The following is a 25,439-nucleotide window of genomic DNA, read 5'->3' on the forward strand; positions in this document are numbered from 1 at the left end:
CTTGGAGTTTACTCGGAACATCGCGGCGACGGCGCGGAAATGTGCCTGAAGTGTCCATGTATTTGATATTGCAATAAATACCACCGAAAATTATATGCTGTTCTGCATGTCAAGAGAACGTCTTGTCAGAAACTGGATCCTTCAGGCCCATAATTATGCAGGTTGGCTTGAGCACCCTTTCACGCTCAAGCTTGTGACATGATTCCAACACTACTTTTTGGCGTCAGCTTTAGACACCGTCTGCACTGCTCTGCACGCCGCAGGTGATTGTAGCGAAACTAGTCGAGACAATGTTCATGACAAAGTTTGATGAACGCGCGAATTTGGAAGAATGCTATTACGGTTCGTTTATTTCTCCACTCATTTGTGGCGCATTCTTTAAGCCCACTTCCATTGTTTACGTTAGAGTTATTTTTAAGGACCTTAATTATACGTCTGGAACGAGATGATTGCGAAAAATTTTGGCATGGTCAACGTCTACATGGATGTATAAAACAATCACAATCATGGGCACAGTTCTTGTCAGTGGCCGATGCACTTGCTAACCATGACCTCCTTTGTTACGGTTTGTTAATAAACAAGAATTCACAACCCTCGGGGAAAGCGGCATTAGTAGGTCAGACGTTGTTGATATAAACATGGTCCTGAAATAAACCTAAATTCCCTTGAATAAGAACATATCGGGTTCAGGCGGTGAGGCACTCTGTGGTATCCAGGCAATATTTGCATGCTGGAAGTAGTGTTTAGTCGAGTGTAAGTATCCACTATGAAATATTTTAGAATTACCTTACGCCATGTGATAATTGCTACTGAAGACGCTAATGCAGCAGGCATCACGAAAGAGTATAAGGCGTCGTATTGCTAAGAAATGACATTCGCAGTGCTAAGCCAATTTTTTACCATTCGTTTATTGCTTCTGTGCTATTTGTAACTCGTTTTTTGACGCACATAAAATTCTAAATATGCTTTTCGCAGTTAGTGACAATTATTGTGTAGCAACTCGCATGGAACTTAGAATTCAATTACTTGAATTTTATCTCAGTTTGTATGCTTCCCCAGAGCGCAACGAAAAAGGTTGTTTTTAACCCTGTACTACTCCCAATACAATTCCACAGATATACTTCTAAGTTAGTGACAAATAATCACGTACGTAAAATTCAGTAGGAAATTTTGTTTACCTGTAACCGATGCTTACGAAGGTGTTCGCAGCTTAATAGTTCCTACTTAAATACTGCTGCTACGGCAAGCTGCGAAACTGTGGCCTCAAGCTGCAATCTTGAAATGATTATGCAGTTCCTCATGATTAGTGCAGAAGCATATTCCGCTAGACTTTTGCATTACTTCCCGTATTTAGGAATTTATTTATTTTACATAGAAAAATGTGATATAACATATAAGATTATATGTATGCATATGCATTCTTGTGACCAGTATATCGCTACTGCTCGTTTCTCACGGAGCGTTCTGTTCCTTCTAGGACCATTGAAACGCATATAATATTTTGAGTGATATGGGTCAAACGACAAGCATTGTCCTGCTTTATTTCCAGGATCCACATGGCTTTCATCTTATTTCTGAAAAAGAAAAAAAGACGTAAGTATGCATGGTAGCTCTACGTATCTTGAAATCAGGGACCAGGTAGACTGCTCGTATGCTGTTCACAAATCACAAAACACTACACGAAAGTTGTTCCCCATCTTAAATGAGATTTTCAGCTTCCACGACGCATCAATTGCCCTCTTTCGTTGTTTGCCCTCAGAACTACTTTCACATAACACTTTTTATTTCCAAGTAAGCGTGTGTCCTCTCAAACACCTTCTTGGGGACTCGATAACTACTAGGTTTGCCACCTATTACTCCAATGTATGGAATCAGGCATTACGGAATCAGGTTGCAGACGAGCGGTACGAAAAATACTGAAATATATCTATAGTCGCTCCACAACCACCGTAGTCCCCCATAAAAAAAGCAACAAAATCCCAATAAACAAAGGCGTCAGGCAGGGAGATACGATCTCTACAATGCTATTTACAGCGTGTTTGTACAGGAGGTATTCAGAGACGTGGATTGGGAAGAATTGGGGATAAGAGTTGAATGGAGAATACCTTAGTAACTCGCGATTAGCTGATTATATTGCCTTGCTTAGTAACTCAGGGGACGAATTGCAATGCATGCTCATTGACCTGGAGAGGCAAAGCAGAAGGGTCGGTCTAAAAATTTATCTGCAGAAAACTAAAGTAATGTTTAACAGTCTCGGAAGAGAACAGCAGTTTACGATAGGTAGCGAGGCACTGGAAGTGGCAAGGGAATACATCTACCTAGGGCAGGTAGTGACCGCGGATCCGGATCATGAAACTGAAATAATCAGAAGAATAAGAATGGGCTGGGGTGCCTTTGGCAGGCATTCTCAGATCATGAACAGCAGGTTATCATTATCCCTCAAGAGAAAAGTGCACAACAGCAGTATCTTAACAGTGCTCACGTACGGGGCAGAAACCTGGAGGCTTACGAAAAAGGTTCTAGTCAGATTGAGGACGACGCAATGAGCTATGGAAAGAAGAATGATGCGTGTAACGTTAAGGGATAAGAAAAGAGCAGACTTGGTCAGGAAACGAACGCGAGTTAATGACATCTTAGTTGAAATGAAGAAAAAGAAATGGGCATGGGCAGCACATGTATGAGGAGGGAAGATAACTGATGGACATTAAGGGTTACGGACTGAATTCTAAGGGCAGGGAAGCGTAGCAGGTGGCGGCAGAAAGTTAGGTGGGCGGATGAGATTAAGAAGTTTGCAGAGACAACATGGCCACAATTAAGTACATGACCGGAGTAGTTGGAGAAGTATGGGAGAGGCTTTTGCCCTGCAGTGGGCGTAACCAGGCTGATGATGATGGTGATGATGATGATGACTCCGATGTACCGTGTACTCTGCAGACAGACAGTGCCTCCGGCAAAAATATTGTTTAGCTGTTTCACACCAGACGTATTCACTCCTGAATCTCTTACGCCCAGGAGCGTCGGAAGCCGTGCACTGCAACACAATTAATGGTAGAGTGTATAAGCGCGACTAAACGAGGACGTAGAAAGAAACAGAAAGAAACAGTAGAAAGCACTTCCATTCTGTATAAGGCTCACAGCAGGATGACGAGGGAGATTGTGGAGGCGTATGAGATTGCAAAATCAGAGCAAAAGTACGTAAGCAAGCCTTCGGTGTCGCTATCTGAAACGGAAGTACGATTCCTCGGATTATCTCTGCGACCATTGCAGTACATGTTTTCCCCATTTCTTGCACACGTGTATGGTTCATCGAAATGCACCACTGAATGTTGCTCATTTTTGCTGTTACGTTTGTTTCCGCTCGCATGGTATATATTTATTTATGCATGCGAAAATAAAATCTATAGTTGAAAGTGAAGCGTTGTGTCTGTGTATCTGTTTATTACTACGTCCTGGTTCAGTCGCGCTTAAGCACTCTACCATGGATACTAACCAACTAGCCCATCAACGTGTTTTAAACAAAACAATTAAAGCACTTAAACACAGCTTTCAGGGCACGAGCCCTCAAGCTGTGTTCAAATTCACGAATGATGTCTCATTCGTGAATTTGAAACTTGTGTACGTTGCACATCCGCGGACTTTTGTTGCTTTGTGGCTCAGCTGCCCCAGGGCCATTTCATCACATGAAGCAATGCGCGGGTAATCAAGGAAGCGGGGAGACATTACTTCTTGAATGTGAAGTGTTTGGATAGGTTTGGACGGTGAGCTAGACAGGCACGCTAGACAAGGAAACAAAGGGCCTCGTGCTACAACAGGCACGTGTATAAAGTTGAGTTCTAGTATAATGTGATCACTAATAAAATGGATGTTTTATTAGGCTACCACAAGCGCCACGTTCCGCTAAACGCAACGAGAAATGGCGGAATTACCGAGTTTTCATTTGCGACTTTCATTTTATAGCTTTCTTTTTCCTGTGAAGTCAAACATTTGGCAAAAGTTACCCACTTTAGGGTTCACAACGGATTCATTACTCTTCATGCATACTTCACCGCGGTCAAGAAAAGCTTGCAGGCACAAAGATCACGGTTAGGATAGCCAACATAAAGAATAACATCGCCCTTGTTTTCCAGCCGGAATGTTTTCATCGCGACTGCAGCGGAGATTTTTAAGCGTTAGTTTTGCAGGAGGTTCAACACATGCTGCCTTTCATCACCGAGGTTAGAATCGCACGCACCAAAACTTGATGTCCCGAAGAAATTCAGTCTATACACCTGTCTAATATATATTAAAGATATAGAGGTGCCTGCAAATTGTAGTGCAGCCCTGTGTTTTAAGTAGCCTAATATAACATGTAACCAGTCATTTTAAGAAAATTTAAACGCACACAACGCACACAAACATACATGTACTATTATATATATATATATATATATATATATATATATATATATATATATATATATATATATATATATATATATATATACACAAAGGCGTTTAGCTTGCATGACTCTACGGAGCTGCAAAATACCGGATTATGTGGTACTGGATTGCGCATAACAGTTATTCTTTCGGATAACACATACATATACTTAGATATCATGGATAGAATGCTACAACAACAGAACTGTTACGTAGAAATGAGCTGCTATGAACGATTAGGCGAATTTGTGCTAGTGCCGTCAGATGATTGCCATCATTCATGGCAAAGAGGGCCCGCTAAGAAACGTTCAGCTGCAACTTAAGATCACTGTACAGAGTGTACGTTCATGAAACGTATACTTTTTTTTTACACGAACTTCGGGTACCACGTTTCAGTATTGCCTGTAACGCGCACAAGTTACCTCAAAATAAATGTAATTCAGCAGCAGCAAAGTTTTCTCAAGCTTCCATTGTTGATCCGAAGCAAGCAATATAATCGTATTTGGTGTCAAATTTGGGGACACAAATGCAAAACGCGCATATCTTACCTGCGCATTTCGTTGCTTGCAGATAATAAACATAGCGCCTATGTCGCCACTTTCCACATCCAGTATATATCATAACTGGATAGCTTGTTCCCCAAGGGTCATAATAATTAGTAAACCAGTATGAGTAACATCCGTTTCCTTTGTCGAGCCAATAGTAGCAATCCTTTTTTTTCGACCGAGGTGCCACTCCTGAAACTAGACACAAAAAATGGTGAACAATATTAAATATTTATTCTGGCTGGCTTCACTCTATCCTTCCTCAACAACTGCTAAAACATTTACATCCAGTGCTAGTTACGTCACAAACATAGACAGGACAAAGGTGCTGCCTCGCTGAGAAAGCGATAGTTTTCAATGAAGAAGCCTGCACCGATACAATGTCGTACAAGAGATAGAGCGGTTCGGATAAACATGTCAAACTTGTCTGTAGGTCTAAAATGTAAAAAAAAAACTTATTTTGTTCTTACGGAAATATTATTGAATAGGACCGAACGTTTTTTTGTCACAGTTACACCTAGCTAACAGTAAACACTTGATTAGGAAAGATCACTTCTAGCCAAGTAAGATGCAGTGTATTCGCTTATTTTCCCAGCATTTTAAAGGTTACCGTGCATAAGGCATCTAACGATGTAGCTTCGCGTGCGAAGATTTCAGCGTGAGTCACTCTTAGCAACATTCCCCTTACCCCCTTTTGCAAATGGTCATAGAGCTTTATTTAAATACACCAATCGGTCTGTTTTATTCATAAAGCCTCCTGAAAGGATTAGTGCCGTGATATTTTAATGCGTTACCACTAGGAGTATCACAGTGGAAGAATGTGCATGCGTCTCAAATGTGGAAAGCCGGCCACGTGGTAGAGATATGATATATGTGTATAGCGCAGCTGATGGCTGACTGCTGCAGACCAAATTTAGTAAGTAGCACTTCACTGCTCGGAGAGGAAGGATGTGCGTCGGGCGAGCTCCTTAACAACACCTTGCAATGTGTTGAACGTAGTTAAATTCATAGATCCGGAAGCTCAAAGCAGTGCGACGTAGTGCAACCGCACTTTTCTCACATTTACCGCTAATCGCCGCTAAGCTTTACTGCTTTTTGGACGCTGGATGCAATATTCCAGATTTTCACACTTACTCATTCCCCGCACTCATGACTTTCATCCCAGTGCAGTTCGCAGTAGAACACTTGTGATGTCTATACGGACTGGGTATTGATATTGCATGTATGCATAAAACATAAATTGCATTGGGACTGTTCTTTAGTGCACTCATGGTTTTTGTCTGTGTTATAACTCAAGTGACACAGGAAGTAAGAGTGCTTTACCGTCGCAGGAATGTTTGTTGTGCGGTGATTTTATTAGACAACTTCTCTCTCCGGCGAGATAAAAACTCATCTTTGTATCATTCGCAGCCCCTTGAGTCATCTCCGGCATTCACCTCACAGTTAAAAGTATTTCAATAACACTTTCGCACCGTCTCAAAATGTAATTAATACTCCCCAAGAGGACATGACAAAACCTTTGCACTGATTCTTTGAAGTGCTGCATGCTGGACGTTCAGAAATTTAAACCCTCGAGAATATACTTACAAGCCCGGGAGAAGCCTAAATATAGCACAACAACACGTTTTCTAAATCCAGTTTAGGTTTTCTTCCTGAAAAGGTTACTGTGCTGTGGTCATGACACATGTGGTCACGTGGGAGCAGGACATTGCGACCTTCTGGCACTCGCTGACTCACACGGGCGCATACTGTGCTGCTATAAATACGACGGTGATTGTAGCAGCCTAGCAGACTACTGAGGGAGCCGGAGTAAATGTCAAAATGTCGGAGTGTCCCGTTTGCACTTGACATTCTGCTGCGTCATGACCTCATGACACAGTGGAAACGAAACCAAACAGGCCGTATAAAAACTATTACTATTAAACTTTAGCGCCTTCCGAAACTTGTCAGCATGGTAGCTTGAGTTTAAAGGTGTAGCGCTTTCCTTTAGCTCAAAAATGTAATCAGCCGAAATTATTTCACTACATCTTTAAGCTTCATAAAGAAAATAGTTATCGAGTATATAAACATGGAATTCGAATGAATTGCCCCTGCGATACTTTTTATATGTATCATGACTATTGCTTTTTAGTAGACACTGGTCCAAGACTTATGCAGGCCACTTGAGGCAAGTGGATTTCGCCTATAATGAAGCTGCGTTAAAGAATACGATTTCCTGCTACTCACTTGGTGGGCAAGTTCTGGTGCAATTCTCTTGCGAGTGAAACAAATTTTTGTTTTCTCGGCAAACAAAATTTATTTCGCATTCGTTAGCCTCAATATTGAAGCTCCATTTTCGGAGCACAATGCTGCAATTTTCCACTGTAGGAGTCTCCTCGCAGGCAGGGTTTCTTGACCTGGCCCCTGCGTGCGGGAAAAGGAATCTTTGGCTAACAATCCACGAAAAAAAATGGCCAAGCACAGTTCCTCCGGTATGCAGCAAAACAACTAAGATAAGACGCAAATTTCATAGAAGATCGAATACTAAGCTAATTTCCATAAACTACTCATATGCAGCAGAATTTATGGAGAAGTACTCTTGAAAAACCGAAATTTAATGAATGGAATTTGTTTCTTCAGAATTAACTATACCCCGAGTAACACCGTGTGCCAACCGACAAGTACCAATTTTCTATTCACAATTGTGACTAATTATACATATGCTTGCCACAATAAATAATACAATATACACGCTTATCTAGAGAAACACGCGTTATACACGAGTTAGAGAAACATCTTTGGTGTATAAAAGGACGGCGTAATGGGCGGCAACATAAATGCCATGCCATTGTCTTTTTTATTTTTGCACCAGTTGATCAGATGACTGGGAGCGCTTTTGACTGGTATTGCCGAAATATTTGAATAGAAAAGAAAGCGGATTCTGTAAATACTAATGGCACCAGGGTATTGCGCAAATAATGTTAAGCAACGAAGTGCTTAAAAGGTACTTGGAAGTTACCAGGGCTGCATTTCTTACGCGTAGCTATTAAGTCAGAGGAGTCTTTTGGGTGCAAGTATAGATAATGTGAAAGGAGAGCCACCGCCCGTTAGTGCATTAGGAATGGGAAACTGGTAAAAGAAACAAAAACTAGTGCCAGAGCACTGTACGTGTAGAATAGGGACACATTTATTGGGCTAAGGGACTGCCATACTTCAAAAAAAATTGAAAGAGGGCATACCGGTTCGAAACGGTTCCAGTTGACGTCGCCATAGTATGCTGGCTTAGTTCTGTGCTTTTTCTTTTCGACCAATTCAGTGCGAGCCAGAGATAAGAAAACTAAAGCCTATAACAGATGGTCCCGAAGACTCACGTGACCCATGTTCACTCAATGAGCGTGATTGGTCGCGCTAACAACGCTAGCGTCATAGTGTTACTACGCACTCCGTCGCATTATGTATGCAACAAATTTTATTTTCCATCAAGCTGCACAGAACGATTTGTGGTGATGATCAGTGACATTTAAAAGGCAAGCTCAGGCGCAATAACCTTGGTGGTCTGTTTTGCTTATACTTGGGGCTTCCAATGATTTTGTCTTCTTGAAATGTTTCCATTTAGCGCGTGTTTCCGCACTTGATGAGTAAGTATAAATTGCGTGTTTATCTTTGATTTTGGTTCAGCTTGAGTAGTTTTTTGTTGCGCCAGTTATTGCTGCAGATATAATTTTTCTCATTGGCTACCAAATAGCCCAACGTCATCATATTGACAGGTGTACTTATCTTTATCGGGCGACCAGGTTTCGCCACCTAACAAATGTTATCGCACAGCGCGGGACGCGCCTGCATGTATCCGAAGTCTCTGGAAAGTTATCGATGCTTCTATCCGCTGTCTATTGTCGCCGAACCTTGTATTATCTGATTTCATCGCTTGACACGAATGGTGTAGAACTTTGTAGAAGGCATGCGGGTCCCAACGTTTAGTCTGGAACATTCGATGACTGCTGTATAAAAGCCGACGCGCTTGACCCGCTGATCAGATTTACGACGATCGCCGACTGTGTTCGCCGCTATCGTTGTGCTTTAAGTGTATCCTGTTTTGTGGGCACAGGTTCGCCCAATAAAAGCTAGTTTTGTCTTTCACAGTACTGCTACTGTGTTCTTTCTTCACCGTCACTACCACGTGACATCTGGTGGAGGTGCTAGTGCGTTCATGTACCGAATGCCCCCGCAAAGCCGCGATCCAAGCCCGAAGCCCGAGGACAAAACCGACATCGCCCAAGACCAGCGTGCTAGCCGCAGACTGCAAGGACTGCCCCCAGAGCACGGACTTCTACCTGAGGCGACAAAGAAGATCGTAGTCAAGACAACCTCAATGGCTGCCCCAGCGTCCCCCGTTTTCTTACAACAACCCCGGGACCCACCGACTTTCCATGGAGCAGCGACTGAAGACCCGGAATCCTGGCTGGAGACCTACGAGCGAATCTCGACATTCAACAACTGGGACTCCGATGACAAGCTGCGGCATGTCTACTTCGCCTTAGAAGACGCCGCCAGAACGTGGTTTGAGAACCGGGAGTCGACCTTAACGACATGGGACCTCTTCCGTAGCGGCTTTCTGCGCACCTTTACGAGCGTCGTGCGCAAGGAAAGGGCTGAAGCCATGCTGGACGCCCGAGTGCAGCTACCGAACGAGAACGTTGCTATCTTCACGGAAGAAATGAAACGTATCTTCCGCCACGCCGACCCGGATATGCCCGAAGAGAAGAAAGTCCGCCTTCTCATGCGTGGTGTGAAGGAAGAACTTTTCGGCGCAATGGTACGAAGCCCACCGAAGACCGTAGAAGAGTTCCTTCGCGAGGCAACCAGCATTGAGAAGACACTCGAAATGCGGAACCGGCAATTCAACCGCCGTACGAGCTCTACCCACTACGCAGGAATTCAATCACTGGCCACAGACGATCTGCGCGAGACCATCAGGGCCATTGTGCGCGAAGAACTGCGCAAGGTCTTGCCTTCGTCGCAGCCTCAAGTGGCCTCGATCGCCGACATCGTGAAAGAAGAGGTGCATCGATCCCTTGGAGTTCCTGAGGTGGAACCAGAATCACCGCAGCCGGAGGCAATGACCTACGCGGCCGCCGTCGCCCACCGTCAAGGCCCCCCTGCGCGACCGCGCCAGGGTCCTGCAACGCCGCAATTCCGTCGTCCGCCGCCGCCGCCGCAGCCAGCACGCCATTACGTCGCCCAGCGCACCTACGCGAGGAAGACGGACATTTGGCGAGCCCCCGACCACCGCCCGCTCTGCTATCACTGCGGAGAAGCCGGCCATGTGTACCGCCGATGCCCATACCGCGACCTGGGACTGAGAGGGTTCGCCGTCAACGCGCCGCGTCCACAGCTTGGCGAGCGCCCACGTGAAATCGCCGATTAACTAGCCGCCATTCAGCGGAACTCTCGACGGCCATCCCATTCACCGTCACCAGGCCGCTACCTGTCACCGCAGCGCCGACCGTACACTGGCCCAGCTCGGGGCCGCTCTGCGAGCCCATATCCGGAAAACTAAAAGCAGCAACCGATGGAGGTGCGGTTGCTGTTCGTCGAACTGACGAAGATCCTCCGCCGCCGACGAAGTCGATGAGGAAACCATCTCGACGACCTAATGACGACGACGCTAGACGCCATGCTGCCGCACGTAACTGACGAAGAGAATGTTGACGTCGCTAGCTATCTCCAGCGCGCCGAAGAAGCCCGACAGCTCGCCCGCCTGCGAATCAGGAGCCAGCGGAGGACCGACAGCCGACACTACAACCTCCGACGACGCTTCGTCGAGTACCAACCTGGCGACCGTGTTTGGGTCTAGACCCCTATACGCCGACGAGGACTCAGTGAGAAACTACTCCGATGCTATTTCGGACCCTACAAGGTCATTCGACGTATTGGCGCACTGGACTATGAGGTCGTGCCAGACGGAATTTCGCATTCACAGCGGCGCCGCGCACGATCTGAAGTGGTCCACGTGGTGCGTCTTAAACCCTTTTACGGACGCTGACGAACTTCCTTGTTTTTGTTTACTTTGCTACAGGTGTTTTTCTTTATTACTTTCATTTGTATGCAGCATCGGGTCGATGCTTTTTAAGAGGGGGCTATTGACACGTGTACTTATCTTTATCGGGCGACCAGGTTTCGTCACCTAACAAATGTTATCGCACAGCGCGGGACGCGCCTGCATGTATCCGAAGTCTCTGGAAAGTTATCGATGCTTCTATCCGCTGTCTGTTGTCGCCGAACCTTGTATTATCTGATTTCATCGCTTGACACGAATGGTGTAGAACTTTGTAGAAGGCATGCGGGTCCCAACGTTTAGTCTGGAACATTCGATGACTGCTGTATAAAAGCCGACGCGCTTGACCCGCTGATCAGATTTACGACGATCGCCGACTGTGTTCGCCGCTATCGTTGTGCTTTAAGTGTATCCTGTTTTGTGGGCACAGGTTCGCCCAATAAAAGCTAGTTTTGTCTTTCACAGTACTGCTACTGTGTTCTTTCTTCACCGTCACTACCACGTGACAATATTGCGCACAACTTGCGCACAACATGTTGAAGTGCGTATTCTCACTGGCTGCCCTAAGGATCATTTTCTAAGCGCCGCCATATTGCATAAAAAGGACGCAACCTATATGAACTTTACAAATGACCCATGCGTCATCTAAAACCATTGTCACTACGGCCACGCTCAATCCATATCCAAGCGATATAGCTTAGCGTATACAAAGGTCCCTTTGGTAGATAACAGTGCATCTGCATGTATTGTTCGTGTACGTTGGTGTTTGCACGTTGTATTTCCAGACGCTGCAAGAACATCTTGAAGTCATGGTTAAACGATGACAAAATATAGTTTAAAAATGTGAATTCTCGGAAACTCTTCTTTTCGCGAGAACAGCGCACGTGTAGGTAAGGAAACCCGCGCTCTGGTGCTGCCCCAGAAATTTCACTTACAATGCCCATTGTGCTTGAAAGAAGTACCTGTCATGTGCACTTCCAGTGGGCCAGGTATAGACACTCCTTTGTAACTGAAGGCTTAAACACTTGTGTGCGAGGGAATATGCGCCGTCCATTTTCGTGGAATTTAGAGATTTAAGAAGATTCGTTTCTCTGCACACGAAGCACATTCCCGTGTAAATCGGGAACTTACTGTTGTCAGAGGTTATTTACTAATAATATAATTGGTAGACATGTTGTTTCAAGAAACACAAGTATAGCAATTTTGACTATTGATTCCTGTCACGAAATTTTTAACTGCTTATGGTGTTAGCCAAAGTTTCGAGCACTGATGATACTATGATTTAGGAAAATTTTACACGGGGGATATACAAATACAAAGTAATAGAAAATTGAAAGGTTGACTTAAGCTTCAATAGTACTTGCATGCGGGAAATATGTAAACATAGGATGGTGTCAGTTGGCGCAGGAGGAATAAATACGCACTGAGGGCAATTGCTTTCGTCTTGCCGGGCTCACGAAGGTAGGTTGATAAACTGGACAGTTCGCTGATAAAGTGAAATAGCGATGCGGTAGGCAACGAAATGCCAGTTTAGAAAGTGAGAAAAGCTTTCAGTGATAGCGAATACATGTGTGGACTTACGGTATACAGGCATCAGGGCAGAGGAAGCGGTCAGTACGTGTGATCGGACATTTAGCAGGGAAGGCCAAACAGCCCTGGATGTCAATATTTAGCATACCTAAACCCGGTGAACGAACATGCCTTGTTCGACCACGGCTGATCGTTCCATGAAGCGGCCCGCACAAGTAATAAACGTACACGAATGCACGATACTTGACGCATTTATTGATATTTCCTCTAGCAGCTTTTTTTTATAACCGCCGACAGAAAGACTCGTGCATTGCTCTTGCTCGGAAAAGTAGAGGCTACGAACAAAATGCTTTAAACGCGTGCCATTGCGCAAACGCATACATCATAATGGTTTTCATGTCAGCAAAACATTCAAATAGCTTACACACTAGAACAATAGAATAGGGTGCACTAGAACAAATCTCAAAACACGGGCTGCTAATGTGTTCACGAAAACAAGGTTACTTGTTCAAAATATTGCTCACCGCTGCTGTGCTCCCAGAAGGCGACATATATGGCCAGTAGCGTTGCAGTTATAAATGGCGCATCCATTTCTTTTTTCCTGTGAGCTTCATAGGCCGAAGCGTTATATATCAGTTTGCTGAGACGTGACGCAGGTCGTATAAGGCTGCCTTTAGTACGTTCTGCTGTGCAAGCGAAACAAGAATTTTCCGTTCCAAAGCAGCACGGGGGGGGGGGGGGGCGGAACGAAAGAGAAAATTCTTAGCTTCTGCTCTTCCCCTTTCTTACAATTGCATGCTACGTGATGCTGAGCCTATTGTCCAACGTCATCGACGCAGAGTGCTAACGCAAGTGCTGTGCGTCAAACGAGCACGCCGTGGATGCTCTAGGCGAACAAACTGCCCAGATGCCAGAAGTCCATGCACCCAATGAGGCTCTCTATATGAGCAAGGAATTGCGAATGCCCGACGTTCTGAAAAAGGTCAATGCGCCGCAGCTGTTTCTCGCACGTCTGGAATTGTTGTAAACATGAACTCGTTGCTTCGCACGCCTGCGGCGACTGCTGTTTCCGAGGCTAGGCAACGCCCTTGCTAAGACATTTGTGAAATGAATAACCGGTAACAGAAATAACACAACTTTCAGCAATCGCAAGCGATTGGCATCGGATATACTTCTCGAAAAAGCAAATGCGAAGAATATGCAAACTCGCTCTCAGTAACAACTCAAAGAAAGGAGTGCACCACCAGTAGTTGGGAAGGCCTTCGCCTCATTTTTATCGTGCATTAGTGGATACAATACTGTGCTCAGATATGTTTGGTTCTCTGTGCGCGCGGATACTTACCTTTCTTTCAGCTCTTTTCATTGTAGTTGCCTGTCGGCAACTTTATTTTTACAAGACGATGACGCCTTTGCCTCTTTTGCACCATTTCAACCTCTTGCCAACCACCTCTACTTCTTTGAGGCGTCATGTTAGAGCCACAGGGTGTTCACTTCATAATTGTTATTTGTACAGTTGCACTACGTATGCCATTAAACATTAGGAGTTCTTAATAGGGACATTTGTTCATAAAATCTAATTTCTAGAAAAACGATAGTGTAATATCCAGATATCCAACATAATACCGAATATTCCACATTCAAAATATTTCGGAGCCCTTCTACTATGTGGATGTGGATGAATAGCGAAGCTGTACCATGACGTACAGGGCTAGACAAGGGTAGATGTATTCAGCATGAAATGCTTTTAACTCCCGTTGTCGGCAACCTTCAAGTCACCTTGATCCAAAAGAAAGAGCTGTTATCCGGGCACTCAAACGAGAACATCCAGGCAAATTGCTGACAAGAAACCACGCTTACAACTGTGGTATGAACAAAAAGTACAATATAAGGTACAGCAAATGTAATACATCATACTTGATGTAAACAAAACAGATTAGCAAATGAAATGATAAATGGTGTCTGCTTGACAGTCGCTTTGCCACACAACAACAACAAAGCTCGCAATAGCGTCCACGCAAAAGCATTATTGCCAGCCTCGAATTTATGAAAGGTACCCGGGGCACATACAGATACAGTCTGAACTCAGGCAACAGAATTGTGCATTATTCTGGATGTAGAAAGACTTTGACTCGTCAGACGGTTATGTACCGCGTAGACCAGCGGCGAAGAAACTCGGGTTCACCGAGTTTGAACAACTGTTATTGAGGATGACCCCATACTATCACCCGTAGTGTTCGCGTTTTTAAATTGCGAGAGCAAAACGAGATCGTCAAGTCAACCAGAAAAAACTTTGAAAAATTTGGTCTGTGGCTCGCAACCCTTTCTACAGACCGCCTTACATACGCTAGTTCTTGTCCAAACAATAACAAATAATATCGCTTCCGAGTTCTTCCTCAAGTTTGTTCACACTATCACTCAAGCTGTAACTTCTAGTACGCTGAAGTTTTAATTGTGATTTCCAATCGCGGCGTTAAAAAGGCTGATACAGGGCACTGTACAGTTCCTTGTTATCTTTTTGCGCTAAGTGCTGAACGCCAGCGGTCCGTGAGTTCCGCGCCGCGGGTTTTGCGTCGCTTTGAGAGATGCGCGGCGCCTCGTTCAAGCGCTTCTACCCGCCGCGGTGACTTAGCGATTACGGTGTTGCGCTGCTAAGCACCAGGTGGCGCGGTGAAATCGCGGCCGCGGCGGCCGCATGTCGACAAAACGCCCGTGTCCCGTACATTGGGGGGCACGGTGAAAAATCCCTTGGTGGTCACAATTCATCCGGAGTTCCCCACTCCGCCATCCCTCCTAATAAAATCGTATGTTTTCACGTAAAACCTCAGAATTAAATTCATTCTTCTATTAGCTTGACAGTCTGCTCTGTGTCCCCGGCGACTTTCGCTGCCTGTCGTGCGGCCTTCAGCCTGCTTTCTTCTTCTAACTGGGCAGCGTCCATATGGACCAGGGCTGAGTATGGAAGTAAAAAAATGATTTATCGGGGTTTGCCTGCCAAAAGCGTGATCTGATTGTGAGTCATGCCGTCGTGGGGAACTACCAAAGTTAGGACATCCTGGGGTTCTTCAGTGTGCAATAAATATATGCACGCGGGGGTTTTCGTATTTCGCCCCCATCGAAATGCGGCCGCCGTGGGCACAGTATGACGTAGTGTGGTGTGGTGCGGCGTGGTGTGGTGGGGTGCGCCGTTCTGAACATGCAGCACGCCCATTTTAAGATTCTGGCTGGTGTCATCTGCAGCCAATCTGCTCTGCTGGCTGCCATTTGGTGCTTGCATTTAGTTTTAGTTACGGGAGAGCCAGAAAATTTTAGTTTTTCATCTATTGGGAATGGTAATGACGATAGCTTTGTGATAACTGTGATATACACTGACTGTTTCCGCTACAACTGTAGGCAGATTCTTCGCCAAAGTAAAATCAATACACGACCATTGTTGAATAGTTGAGTGACTTGGATTGGTGTGGAGCTTCAAACCATGCTCTTCTAGCACAAACTGAGTCCTTGATTTCTTGTCTGGTTTCAGAATGTTTACATTGAAGTATCCAACGATGATCATAGGGGTAGTGTCGTCATGGCTAACCCATGGAAAGCGTGTGGTCATGAACTTCACGATATCACACTTGCGTGTGCTTGGAGATACATACGCACTGAATATCTTAATTCCGTCTTGCGTTGCTAAGGAACAGATATCCCTACAGTTGGTGTTGGTTGGTTGGTTAAATGTGATTTAGTGGTGCAAAAGCGACTATGGCTATGCTGCGCCAAACACAAGGTGTTTTATATTAATATTTAAGAGAAGAAAGGCCCTGTTAATCTATAATTTGTTTAAAAAGCCAGTGTCGTTCAGGAATTGACGCAGGTCAGGTAATGGGATTATCGAATCATCTCCTAAAATTAAAGAAGGATGTAAAGGTATGTGCATTTGATATAGGTTGTGCAAAAAGTTTCGTCTTTGTACTTCAATGTGTGGGCATGTGAGTAGTATATGCATGACTGTTAGTTGTTCTTGGCATTTTTCACATATTGGCACGTCTTTTTTGTAAGTAGATAATTGTGTGTGAGGTGTGTGTGGCCAATGCGTAGTCGGCATAGAACTACTTCAAAAAAGCGCTCCTGATGGTTGCACGACTTCCACTCACCAAGTACTGGTTTAGTGAGATATAGCTTGTTTTCTCTACAAAGGTCCCATTCGTGTTGCCACTTTGTCGTCAAGGCCTTCCTAATGGCACGGATATTATCTTTACATGGGAGTGCTATGTTTATTAGGTCTTTGAATGCTGCCATCGATGCACATGTATCGGCTGCTTCGTTACCCGGTATCCCAACATGACTTGGTACCCAGCAGGAGCGGATTGATCTCCCATATTTGTTAAGTGCGACCATGTTTAGTATGTCCCCTAACAGGGGTTCACACTCACATTTCAGATTTAGAGCCTTCAGTGTACTTAAGGAATCAGTGTATATGACTGTGTTTTTGTGCTTGCCAGTGATAATCTTTTTAACTACAACCCATACAGCATAAACGTCAGCAGTGAAAACAGAAGCATGTTGTCCTGCGGTATGATCAATACTGTCGGGATTACGACATCCCCCAAGAAGTCCTCCAGGTTGCCAAGAAAGCACAAGGATCGGCCCCATGGTACAATTTCACACAGTTGTGCGACTGGACATTAACACATTTAAAGAAAAGAAACACTCCACACTAACACATCATACAAGAATTCCGTGCTCTTCAGGACAAGTATAAAAATCACATGGAATTCTACACGGATGGCTCCAAAACAAAAGAACACGTGGGTGTAGGGGCAGTAACAGAAAATAGGGAAACAAGTATTCGTCTACAGTTGGTGTTACCGTCCTCTTGCGAGTCAGGGGTGTGTCGTTGTAGTACATTTTGTCTACTATGTGCATGGCAATGCCTTCTGGTCGCTAGTCGATGTGCTGTTCACAAGCGAATTCAATATATCCATCGACTTCAAAGAATGCATTGATATAATCTTCTTCTTCTTCTTCTTGTTATTATTATTATTATTATTATTATTATTATTATTATTATTATTGTCGGAGTGCTTGAAGCATGCTTCACCTGCTCCGCGAGTGGACCCGGTGTCACGCATTCTGCGGTATCGGCCCATGTTCACCTTCTTTATTGTTGACACACAAACACGATAAAATGTGTGGAATCGTGGTCGTGTTCATCTTTGCTATAAAAATAGCCATAAAATTCTGCTAAGAATATATTTGGCAATGAGATCTTTTTTTACGTTATGTAATACACTTAATGGAGTTGGCAACTGAATTTCAGGCCAAGAGAAAAATTGGTGCGCAAAGACAATAACAGCGTACCGACATTCGCCATGAAGCATTATTGCAGGTGGGGGGGGGGGCGGTGTAGACAACAAAAGCATTATTATTATTATTATTATTATTATTATTATTATTTGTTTTGCACACATTTACACAGTTAACAGGAAAGGGAAAGCGAGGAGTGGCTGGCAACTGCCACCGGAAGGGGCAAAACGCCCGCCTACTATTCTGAAGGGCGGTGACAGCAACACAGAAATGGAAGATAGGAACGAGGGGAGGAAAGAGGAAAGGAAGAGCAACAGGACAAATCTAAAGACTAAAGTAGAGCACAGTACACTACGCACGTTGTTCTGCCGAGTTTCGACTCTGCAGCCGCAATTAAAGTGACGCCGCGTCGAACAGCCTCCACAATTATCAATCACATCCATGGCTAGTTCGCTATGCGGCTAATTGTGCGTTCCACGATGAAGCGCTAAGTACAGCTGCACGCAATCACAGTTTAACCGGTAGTCGGTTCACAATATACACTACAACGTGTTTGAACCCGCCACCTCCGAGCTACGAAGCAAGAAGCGTTAGGACACAGTACAGATCACACACAGTAGGGCCGGTCACTGAAGGTCACGCTACTACAGAATGTAGAGTGTTCACGCTACAAACGTGAACCTAAGTAAGTTAAGAAAATGAGAATCACTCATAACAGAGAAAAACACGATGCCTGCCCAACGCATGACGACGCAACCAGAAGGCAACCAGAACAACTCATCATGGGCCAGCGAACGGAACGCATGGCAATGCAGAAGACTACAAATGAAATTTATAGTGTCATTACTATTCTAATGTCATTACTAGTGTCATTACAGTTTCAAGACATGCATAGCTTGCGATCAAGTGCTGCCAGTGTCCAGCCAAATACTTCGCAAGGCGTGGAAACAACAGTAGCCGTCAGAGCGTTCCAAGCTTTGTTCATGTGTGAAAAAAATATGCCTTGAAAAGGCAATGTTCAGCATTCGCTATTTCATCACAGGAAGCGTGCTTTAGGAATGTGCACATCAAAAAATTGTCTCGCCATCCCGGTTCAGCGAAAGGGGATGTACAGCGAAGCTGACGAACACCACCATTAAAACTGCTGAGGAGTCTATGCAATGCTTTGCTGCGTTGGAATAATTGCAGCAATGATAACCTTGAGTTATCACACTAATGGGAGTAATGGTAATTTAGGCTGCACACCGCCCCTGGTTGTGTTGCCGTTTCCTTTCCCTTTGTCACTCCCCGTATCCACGCTGATTCTCGGGAGACCCAACTATGCATTGCCTGCCCATAGAGGTGCTGCGAAAACAATGAAGGCAGTTGCTTGGCTGCTTCTCTTACAGAAAGTGTCCCAACAACGACACATCAAGATTTAAAATGCGTAAATGCCACGTAGCTGGACAGAATCAAGGTAATGTTGTCTGCCTTCCCTTGGAGGTATTCAGATCTTCTTGCTGTCCACCTAATTACATAATTAATGATAATTGATTAATCAACTTGGTAATTATTATAATTACAGAAAAAATCTGAATGAGAAAAATGCAGAGCGACATCAAACACTCCTGATACAGCTTCCTCTCGTTCAATAGATGCTGCATAAAAGTGTTTTTCCGAGTGTGAAACAAGCCCACGAAGACACACAAGGTGCCTCGAGCGGCCGCTTGCGCAGAAATTGCGCACACACAGGTTAGTGACGTGCCGAAGAAGCAAAAGAAAAAGCAGTATGAAAGGAGTCGTCCAGTGACTTTAAAGATAATGCTCGCGGCACATAAGAATATATACAGCTGTCATACAAGAGTGGTAGCCGCTTGTTCTTCAGCGCAATAATTTCAAATAAAGACAACTATGGTAAAAACTCCTTCTGGGCTGAATATACTGCTACGTCTGAGTGCAGTTGCACGGTGACGTAATTGCTAGGTCGTTGAAAGACGTAGGCATTATGCCTGTGTGTGCACGTAGACGTCCTCATGCTCCCCTGCCACTAAGAAACAAGCTCACGCATTGTCACCCAGCACGTTCACGTTCACACGTACCTGTTATCATGGCAAGGCTCACTGGTTGATAGATTTTTTTTTGCTCCATGTATTGTGTAGAGATGCTGCACAATCCATTCGCCAATGGATATTTTTGCGTTTGCATCCACATGCACTTCATCAACCCAGAGTTCCTTTGTGTAGCCAAAGGAGACCTTGAGCAGCAGCAGGTGTATTTCGCTAAAGAAAGAAGCAAAGAAAGGACAAACTACCGAGCAACAACAAAGAGTGTTTTGTGCATAGCCGTGTTGGGATCATGCGTTCGTCATGCACGACGTAGCAACAGCGCCACACGTAAGTCTGACGGTGGACGTTTGCAGCGAACGGGCAGCAGCGCTGATCTGAGAGGACAGGAACAAAAGCACGCATGGCGAACTTGCGTTATTTTTCCCCTCGCTGCTTTGAACGTATATCACGTGGCACACCGAAGTAGAAGGAGTGAAACCAGAACCGAATTATACACGTGGGCGTCTTTCTGACGTTGGGCTTATGCATGTTCGCTGTTTGCCAGCACCATTAGACTTCTGCGTCTGTTACCACAGTCACGTGAAATGTTTTCAAAGGCGCTGTCTCATTCGCTAGGGTCTCAAACCGATTGCGGTTTGAGAACCTAGCGGTGTGGTGTAAATGTTACTTCTGCTATTATATACTTGAGATTTTTTAGACTGCAAGTATGTGACTGCGAAAAGTGCCATGCAGCTAAACATATATCTTACAATCGATTCGTAACTGTCGCAGACCACAGCATACGGAGTTCTTCTGTTTTGTTTCGTAGAGTTTATTGGTATGAGATGAGGCAAGATCCACAGGAAATGGCATCAATAATTCCACACACACACACACACACACACACACACACACACACACACACACACACACACACACACACACACGCACACGCACACGCGCACGCACACACACGCACGCACGCACACGCACACATACACACACGCACGCACACACACGCGCACACACACACACACGCTCGCACACACACAGGCACAGGTACACGCACACACACAAGCACAAGCGCACACACACGCACGCATACATGACACCGATTCCCAGCAGTAAACACACACACACACGTAGTTACACACATAAACAAAAAGAAATAGTTATTATTTGGCTTCTTACCATTTACAAAAGCGGTGCAGAAATGTGTACTTGTCGAGTCATTAGTCTTCGAAGCTAGTGTCCGTAGTAATGAACCAAAAGACACTACTGACCACAACATAGAAAACTTATTGACTTATTTGACAATGCTTCAACACTTCATTGATGCAAACGAATTTGCGGGATTTCTAATGGAAAATACTATACTTAGTGAATTGCAGATTGATACTAGGAATACAATATACTACCATAATAGTTATTCAGTTAAATGAGATCTTTTGATAAGCAAGGTTCATAGCCCATTTATTAAATTAAGTAAACTCAGCAAAGTTGTCTCTCGTAACTCTACGGAACCTCATATCGGCAGAGTGGATAACTGTGATCAATGAATTTATTCGATCACCTTTACGAAACGAGACTAGTGGAGATAGGCAGTGTACGAATGTGTTCGAATACTTTTATCCAGAGGTGAACAAAACTGTAATTTTGCGAACGTGTTTCACATAGTTGCGCTAGACGCAAGAAGCTTGTTTATTTACTGAGCGCCTTCAGCTGTCCAATAAGGCATTTGGTCCTGCCGAAATGATTATTGAGTACATTTACTAAATTTGCGGCCACCTAAACTGTATTCCTTTTTCAACAATAAGAGTCCACTCATGCAGGCAATATAAATGAGCAATACATGAAGCTGCGCAAGTATGTGCAGCTGACGTTTCTCAAAAATCTTGAAAGCACACTTGTGCTGACGCACACGGTGCCCTCCACGCGATTGTTGGCTTGAGTATCACGATCTCAATATGAAATGTTTTTCTACGCATGCACCCTTGATATATAAATAACCAGTAAGCCATTTTTTCCTTCCTTGAAACCCTCGGTTGTACTTGGGAAAACGGAAAATTGCAGAAATGTGTTCACGACGCAACATTGCAAGGCTATATAGCTAGTATTAGGGGGTGACAATTCTGAAGTTTTACAGAATATTTAAATATCACCCGTAGCAGGTAGCAAAATGATTGTCCGTGGTCTCAATTATTGGGAGAGGCAGACATCCCTAGGACGAGCAGTCGAAACACGTGGTCAACTAGTTAACAAACGTTGCTAGGTACCTTCCTAATTATTTTATTACGGCAGATATTGCAATTTAGGAATTCTTGCCGGTGAGTTTGCAAGACGTATAATCTCGAAATGAATATGCACGATGACATCAGTTACGAGATATAATTTTACTATGTGTAGGACGAAATGCATGTGCGTTCAAGTAACTTTTGTGTTTCATTTGCGCGAAAGCGCGTTTTCTTAAAAAAGTAATGGAACAACAGCACATTTTTACCGTGAGCTTACATTTTACGCCCCACCCCGCCGCAATTTCCCATCCCCCCGGACAGTTGCGCGTTGAGGAAAATGGCACGCGCACTCCCTTTCACGCGGGCGAGATTGAGCGGCGAGTGCCGGCTCACCCTCTCTCGCTTACACTCGCCCATACAGAATAGGGCACGCGGCATACGGTTTTATCGCACTTTCACTTTATGTGTAATCTCACGGCGACGGCAGAAATGCGCCTGGAGCGTTCATGTAATTCCTATCGCAAATAACCTTACACGAAGTAAGGCTAGCAGCTTTACTAGCAGCGTGAATTGAAGCAAACTTAAGCTAAGTAAGCGCGCATGGTCTGATGTGAGGATACACCCATAAGCAATGAGAACACGATGGCCAAGCAGAACTCGATGACCAAGGAGAACTCGATGCCCACGCTCAGCATCGGTTAGAATTGCAAGGCCTCGTTGGTGTTGCCTCCTTACATGGGGCTCTCCTTCTCGAATCGCTTCCTCTTCACGCATCGTGACGTGTGCACGCTTCGCGCTTCCAAGATGCAGTCTCGCCGACGTTGCCGCTTAGCCGCAGGGACGCGCGTAGATGCCTCCAGCGTACAGTTGCAGCACGCGTCGGACACCTATAAGACCGTCGTTCCTGCCTCTGGACCCAGGAGTGGGCTTGGCTCGTACGCGGGCCTTGCGTACGCGTTTCACTGCGATTAGCGTTTTCCATGGTGGCCTTGTGTTCTTTAATAACACGCGGGGCGGGCATGGTTGCGCGATGTGAGGGGCACAGTGGTGCGTGGGAGAAACCTCGCACGGACAGGTGCTAGGATGGCTACTGCGTGTGGGAGAACGATGCCACAAGCCGGTTGAGTCTGCGTCACCTGCGTTACCATTCTTTTCAGCAAGCAAAGTTGTCGGACATGAGGCTTTAGACTGCAGAATATTATGTGCGCAAGCTTCTGGAATTGTGACACGATCACACTGTAGCGAGGAAAGCATCAGGCCAAGAGAAAATTTAGTGGGCGAAGACAATAACAGCATACCGAAATTCGCCATGAGGCATTGTTGTAAGGGGGGGGGGATGTTTAGACAAGAAAAGCACTAAAGAAAATGCGGGATCCCTCCTAAATGAGAAACAAAAACGACTTTACCAGCTTCAACCAGAGTTTAAATATATGCGAATGCCACGTACGTAGATGAACAGAGCCAAGGTAATGTTGTTGGCCGTCACTTGGAGATACTCAAGGTAACTTTTTTCATTCTACCTAATCAGATAATTCGTCCTAATATTTAAGTAACTTCTCAAATAATATATTTAGATGAAAAGTGTCAGTGTGAATATTGTAGAGCGACATGAGACACTCCCGATCCAGCTTTCCATTGCTCAATACGTCCTACATAGAAGTGTTTTTCCGAGTGCGAAAGGTGCCCGTGAATACACGCGATATTGCCGCGGGACTGGATCCTCGAGGCACTTTGCATGCCTTCGCGAGCTTCATTCACGCTCAGAAAAATACTTTTATGTACCGCGTATTCAGCAACAGACCGAAAACTGCATCGGGAGCTTTTGATGTTGCTCTACAAGTGCACGCCTCCATACCCTGGACCCTAATTTACAGTTCGGTATTACGCCCCGAGCTTCCACGACGTGACTGCACCCTTCCAGTCCGTCTATCGCTTGAAGTAACACTTTGAAATGCTTTCCTAATCCTTTCCTTTCCTAATCTTTCCTAATCGGAATGGCAAACAGCCCACTTTGTGACTTCTGCGGGTGCAGTGAAACAATCATGCACCCTCTTTGTCAGTGCTCTCGTTTCAACCCGAAAAGAGCAGTCCTCTCAGTCACCCTACAGAAACTGGACAAGCGCACAACGACAGAAAACAAGATCCTTGAAAATTGGCCTACGCGAACATCAACGTGATGCACTATGAAGGTGCTGCTGCGGTACTTAAAAGTTACGGGACTTTCTAATTGTGACTGTACACTGTGTGGTGTAGGATTTTACGGTGACACTGCGTAACACTAGGAACGCCTCTGCGGGCTGCGTGATAGTGCCCACAGAAACCGTTCATGTGTACATGCATGTGTGTGTAGGTATTTTTTTATTTATTTTAATTTTTATCTTTCTCTCTCTCACCTATCGCATCCCCTTGCCCTTCCCCCAGTACGGGGTAGCAAACTAGAGATAATCTCTGGTTACCTTCCCTATCTTTCCTTGGCCTTTCTATCGCTTTTTCTCTTGGAATGCACTCCGTAACCCTTAATGACCATCGGTTATCTTCCCTCCTTACATGCCCTGCCCATGCCCATTTATTTTCTTGATTTCAGCTAAGATGTCATTAACTCACGTTTGATTCCTCACCCAATCTGTTCTCTTCTTATCCCTTAACCTTACAACCATCATTATTTCCATAGCTCGTTGCGTCGTCCTCAATTTAAGCAGAACCCTTTTCGTAAGCCTCCAAGTTTCTGCCCCGTAGGTGAGCACTGGTAAGACACAGCTATTATACACTTTTTACTTGAGGGATAATGGCAACCTGCTGTTCATGATCTGAGAATGCCTGCCATACGCACCCCAGCCCATTCTTATTCTTCTAGTTTTTTCAGTCCCATGATCCGGATCCGCTGTCAATACCTGCCCTAATTTGATGTGTTCCCTTACCACTTTCAGTGCCTCGCTACCTATCGTAACCTGCTCCTCTCTTCCGAGACTGTTAAAGGTTACTTTAGTTTTCTGCAGATTAATTTTTACACCCACCCTTCTGCTTTTCCTGTCCAGGTCAATGAGCATGCATTGCAATTGGTCCCCTGAAGTACTAAGCATGGCAGGGTACCTTAAGTGTTGAACTCTGAAACGAAAATAAATAAGACAGAGCAAATATAAGCCAGGCTTACGACATAAACGTGAAGCGGTCATGAGCTATCGGTATAGAAAAGTCACGGAAGAGATGACGGTTGCAGGCGCTAGTCTAGGCCGAACGTTGGGCGTCATTGTCGGCACTGGAGCTCATTGCCTTGAAACATGGCAGGCTAAATTGAAATTCTTCCTCCCCACCTATCTGCTATCACAATGAACCATTTTGAAACATTCTTGCCTTAGAACACAAC

At 44.8% G+C, this 25,439-nt stretch overlaps 2 long non-coding RNA genes across 2 annotated transcripts in view; one reads left to right on the forward strand and one right to left on the reverse strand.

Moving 5' to 3' along the window:
• Window positions 1-938: 938 nt before the first annotated feature.
• Window positions 939-13,428, reverse strand: LOC135907675 (uncharacterized). The gene is made up of 4 exons (XR_010566088.2): window positions 13,053-13,428; window positions 7,191-7,367; window positions 4,968-5,162; window positions 939-1,574 (listed from the first exon to the last, which is right to left on the reverse strand). It is a non-coding gene; the product is annotated as an uncharacterized lncRNA (long non-coding RNA).
• Window positions 13,429-20,117: 6,689 nt separating this feature from the next.
• The window catches only part of LOC139050969 (uncharacterized), a 63,370-nt gene continuing 58,048 nt past the window's right edge, over window positions 20,118-25,439 (forward strand). Inside the window, exon 1 of the long non-coding RNA XR_011509168.1 lies at window positions 20,118-20,189. This is a non-coding gene — a long non-coding RNA (uncharacterized lncRNA). The remainder of the gene's footprint in view (window positions 20,190-25,439) is intronic.

The sequence above is a fragment of the Dermacentor albipictus genome, chromosome 10 (genome assembly GCF_038994185.2).
Source record: "Dermacentor albipictus isolate Rhodes 1998 colony chromosome 10, USDA_Dalb.pri_finalv2, whole genome shotgun sequence".
Classification (NCBI taxonomy): domain Eukaryota; kingdom Metazoa; phylum Arthropoda; class Arachnida; order Ixodida; family Ixodidae; genus Dermacentor; species Dermacentor albipictus.